General features: G+C 42.8%; 1 non-coding gene across 1 annotated transcript; it reads right to left on the bottom strand.

The window, feature by feature from the left end:
• Positions 1–4813: 4813 nt before the first annotated feature.
• On the bottom strand, positions 4814–4938 carry LOC127197473 (small nucleolar RNA SNORA17). Its single transcript, XR_007831683.1, has one exon. It is a non-coding gene; the product is annotated as a small nucleolar RNA SNORA17 (small nucleolar RNA).
• Between the last annotated feature and the right edge of the window lie 311 nt (positions 4939–5249).

Below are 5249 nucleotides of genomic sequence, written 5' to 3'. Positions count from 1 at the left end.
TCAAATGTCTCAAATTTTAAAAAGGGGGAAACAAATGTTAGAAGCAAATTATGACCTGAAAAGATATGGAGTGGAAAGTGACCAGAAGGCCTCTTTAATGATGGTATGTCAGATAAGACTGAGCAGTATAATTTAAATTTTGTGACTAAGCAGACAGAATTACAGTCAAACGTGTTCATGAAGGAACCGTGAATGTGTGAGATCCATGGAGGTGTCTACTCATCAGAACCAGGGTTGCCTTGGAATTCAGGTCTCACCATGAGCCAATTGTGCTAGTGCTGTAGAAAAGCTTCCCTTAGATAGGAAAGAAAATTTCATGGGGTGCCAGGTAGAAAGTGCCATTTCTTTTAAACTTCTGAAAAAGAAGCAAGTGTCTCTGAGCTCCTAAATCATGCTTAGGAAAGAATCCTGCTTTCATCAGTTTAGATGCAATAGTTTCCAAAACCACAAACATAATTCATGTTAGAGAGAAGATAGAAGGACATTCGAAGGGAGGTTTTCATTTTTTACAGCTACTAAATGAAGCTCATGAGTCAACGGAAGTTTGTGTGGGAGTGCTTTTTCATCACTGCGTAGTTAGGAGAAAAAAAAAGTTTAAATATTACATCACTTAGAATTTTTAAATTGTTTTCACTTAAATATTTATATGCCTACATAGAACATCTTCCAGACATAAGTTTGGTTTTGCCCATGATAGTTAAAATGTATTCGGTCCTATGTAATTCTTCCAGGATATAGCATCTCCTCAGAAAATTCTATGGTAGCTGGATATGCCTGCCATGTTTGTAATGTTTGGTAATGTCTACCCCTCAAAGTGACTTCAGTCCAGCAAATTATTAGTGATTACTAGACTCCCAAATCCGTGAAGCAGTCTTCTCACCAATATAAATACAAAATGCAGTCAGTACAGTAGCTTTTTCCCATTTCGAAAAAACAACTCAAAGAAGAGACAAGGAAGAAAATAGCACAATTTTGTAATTATTAAATTTACCATTTCTAAGACAATTCCAAGGCAATTAGAGATAATTCCACTTATAATTTTCCAATATATGTCTTTGATGTTGTATATTGTCTTATTTTAATGATTAGCATTTTCAACAAAGATAATTAGTGGTAGTGACAATAATATATGTGCATTACTTCTGAGTTTAGTGGGAAAATCATTTGTTCCTATTTTAAGAAAGAATTCTTGCTGTTAGTGTGAGGCATATTTACATTACTATGTTAATAATTATCAATCAATTCTTAATTTATTCAGGGACTTATGAAATAACTATATTTTGGATTATGACAAAGCAAGTATTGTTCCTCTAGCTTATATTATTAGCTAGTCATATGCAAGGTGAATAATCTTAACAGTTTTTTCTTGGGTTCCACATTTTAAAGACTTACCTGGCCCCTTCTCGGTGAGACAGGGGTGTATCTTCCATTGCAGTTTTATTTCAATCTTTTAGATACTTTCACTATAAAATGGATTTTAGAGATTTTGTAAATCATAAATGTATTTATGATTTATGATAAGAAGGACTCTAGTATTGTTTTAAATCATTATAAAAGCCCCAAATTTGGTCACTTCCCCTTGGTGGGGAGGCCTGGGGAAGCAGGCTATCTGGATGAGACCTGATAGGCTGTGGTCATATGGTGGATGAAGAGTTCTCCTTCTGTCAGAGGCATAGGCAAGGGGAATAGGCTGAAAGAGAGAAAGAAAGAGAGAGGGTGGGAATGGGAAGATACAAGTGAGAGGCTAATAACTGTCATGTAATCTGAATAAATTATAAAGAAATACTGTGTTCAGATTATTTTTGCAGGTAAGTGCATCTAAAACATTTCTTCTGTTGTGATTATTCTATTTGGCCTGCAGTTCTCATCAGTGATCATTTTTTCCCTATTATTTTGCTAAAATGGTTTTGGTTTCAAATTATATTTTGTATATTTATAAGTATAGACTGTCTATTTAGTTGCTGTGTCTTGTTTAAATTCCCATTTCCTTCCCAAATGTCTATGTCTGAGCTCTCACTTGTCTTTTATTTTTAGTTAGCTAATGATGTGTATCTGTCTTGTTAGTTTTGTCAGGTGTCTGAGTATATCATTTGTTTGCTGTTTCAATGCCTGATCACTTTGTTTCATCATTTATAATTTTTAAACATTTTATCGGTTCTTTGTGAATTTCTTATTGTGCATTCCCATCCCACTCACATCTCCCTTCCCTCGTACCTGCCCTTCACCCTTGCAACCTCCCCCACACCCCCAGCCCCCCGCAGCAGAGGGAAAATCTCTGGTGAAAGGTATAGTGTGTCATAGTGTGTCCTGCAGGCTCAATTATCTTAACAATTATACTTCATTACAAATTTATTAAACGAGCATACCTCCTTTACAACCTGACTAGCTTAAATAAGAGGGAAAGGATATTAAGGAAAACAAGAATGAAAGCCGGGTATCAGTTCCTAGGAACAATTCTGTCATAGTCAGCAGGGTAACAGCAGACCATCTATTCCACCAAAGTTGCTGCAGGTACCTGGAGCAATAGGAACCCAGACCCTCAGCCTGGGAGCCCAAAGCCTTGACGCCTTCCCTGGAGCAGTTCTCTTAGGAGCGTCTGGATTGCAGGGATGAACAGCCGAAAACCAGGTTCCAACAAAAAGCCCTAAGCCTCCTGTTTTGGATATATATAAACACACACACACACACACACACACACACACACACACACACACACACACACACACACACACACACATCCTCTCAGTGTGCTCAAGGATGTTTTTCAGCTGGCAACAACCAAGGCCCCCATGAAGTGGTTCTACGTCTAAGTGGAAAAACATTCTGTTCTCTCACATGTAAGTGGTAAACATCCTGCTCTCTTCCCCATCCCACACTTGGGATCAAAACAAAAACAGGTATATATCCTCTTCAGTGTCCCACAGGGTACAATTTTGTTCGTATATCTTTGTTTGCAAATGTTCATTGCAATGAAGTGATGGTATTGTACAAGGCCTCTGGCTCCTGCCACACTGTCAATACTGGAACCTCACTAGGACTCCTCTTGAATATTCTCTTGTCATGTCCTATGTCATGGAAATTCCGTAGTTTTGGATCTGTAGGATCGACCCCTCAAGCACTCTAGAAGTTTTATTGATAGGGTCAATTCAAAGCCTTAGATCTGAGCTTGAGAGCTATCTAAGCTGGTCAGCTCACCAACTCTTCTGTACTCACCCCATCGGGTGAGCTTTCCTAGCCTGATCTGGCTAGCCCATCCAGTGCTGCCACCAGCAAGGGACAGAGCCAGCTCTACTGCTCTCATGCCTTTGTGGCTTGCTCAGCCACACCCATCCATCAGGGCGAGCTCAACTGTGCTGCTCAGAAGATGTGCAGGGCCTCCTCTCCCAAGTGTGCCAGCCAACAAGGGAAAGAGACAATTCTCCCACTCACATGATCCTGGGGCCAGCTTTTCTACCTGCCATAGGTGGCAAGGGATAAGCGAGAGGATAGGGACATCTTTCCCTAGTCCTCCTGACTGTATAGCAGACAAGAGCCAGAGTTAGCTCTCTGGTCCTCATGCCCATGTGGTCAGCTCACCCACAGTTCCCATATCTGGGGCAAGCTCTTCTGTGCAACCCAGGTGAGGTGCAGGGCCTGCTCTTCCAAGTGCTGCAGCCAGTGAGGGGCAGGTATAGCTCTCCTGCTCTCAGGACTGCAGGACCAGCTCTCCTGCCTGCCATAAGTGGCAAGGGGTGAGGGTTGGGAAGAGCATCTCTTCCTTGCACATGTCACAGTACAGCAGACAAGTTGCAGGGCCTGACCTCCCATGTTGATGTCTTAGGGCCAACTTCCTCATGTCCCTGCTACCAGGGTTAGCTTTACTGTGCTTGCCCAGGTGAAGTGCCAGGCCTGCTTTCCCAAATGCTGCAGTAAGCAAGGAACAGGGACCAAACTCTTGCTCTTATGACCTCAGGGCCAGCTCTCTTGCCTGTTGCAGGTGACAAGGGCAAAGTGAGGGGAGGTGATCTCTCCCTCACTGAAGCCACCACACAGCTGACATGCAACTCCTGAAACTGTGACCAGGTGTACTGTGCTCTCTGGTGATGCAGGGACTGTTCTGAGTACTGCAGCTAGCCAGGGTCAGGGTCAGCTCTGCTGCTCTCAGGCCTCCAGAGATGTGCAGGTGAAGGGTTGGGCATATCTTGGGTGACTGCATAGACCAGAGAGGTCCATCTGGACTTTGGTGGTAACAGACACCTCCGGCTATGGGGCCAGGGGTCCAGATGTGGGCCCTGGTGGCACCAGAGGCCAGAACCCCACCGTAGTCCCAGGTGGCATCACTGACTACTCACATCAGGCTGTTTCTCACTACCTTAGATTTTCCAGCTCTGTCTCTCTTCATTGTGCCCACACCCTTCTGTCTTTCTTTCTCTTCCATTTCTCAACTATTTACTTGCTTCTCTTAGTGGCCCCACGGTTTTTGAGTGTCTGGGCATCATCTGAAGAGTAGTTTCCTATTCAACTTGTGCATTGTGGCACTGGGCAGGGGTCATCTTGGGAATGGTCTGTCCCGCAGGTCTGTGCTGTGCCCAACTGGTGGTTGTCTCAGGCTAGCTCTTTGTCCAGGCTCCTTGGCAACCGACTGGTGGTCATCTTGGGCTCTCAGGCCTGCCCATGTGTCCCCATGTGAGCATTATTTGTCTTGGGCTCACTCCTGCCTGGGGCCTGCAGGGTTCTTCTAGTCTGTGGCTTGTTCCCTGACTTGGGAGCCCATTCAGGCCTGTCTGGTGCCTGACTGGTGGCTGTCCGTGCCTTGGGCTTGCTTGTTTCAGGGAGTGTTAGGTCACTAGTCATTCAGATGCGCAGAACACTTAGCATAGACATAGCCTTTCTCCTTTCTCTTACCTACTGATGCACAGGTGACACAACAGCCACATCTGTAATGCCTCTACAAGTAGGGATTTATACTTTTATTTCTTTCCTCTTTGTTTAATTCATTGCACATAATTAGCTTAAAGTAATTTTTTAAAATGGGTATTATAATTGATGTTTTGTGGTACACTAGCACTCCTTTGAGTTAAAAGTGACTACATTTTCTAAATGTTTCATATTCATTGAAAGATTTTTTTTTTTTTTGGTAAGAATTCATGGTCAACTTTCTCACTTATTTGCGTAGGTCTTATGCTCTACCTTATAGTCTATCCCAACTCTTCATCTTTTCATTTTTGTGTTGTGAAAGACATTGAAATTCGCTATTACTAAGTCTATTT

Source organism: Acomys russatus, chromosome 1, assembly GCF_903995435.1.
Source record: "Acomys russatus chromosome 1, mAcoRus1.1, whole genome shotgun sequence".
Lineage (NCBI taxonomy): Eukaryota > Metazoa > Chordata > Mammalia > Rodentia > Muridae > Acomys > Acomys russatus.
This window is presented reverse-complemented; position numbering and strand designations above follow the sequence as displayed.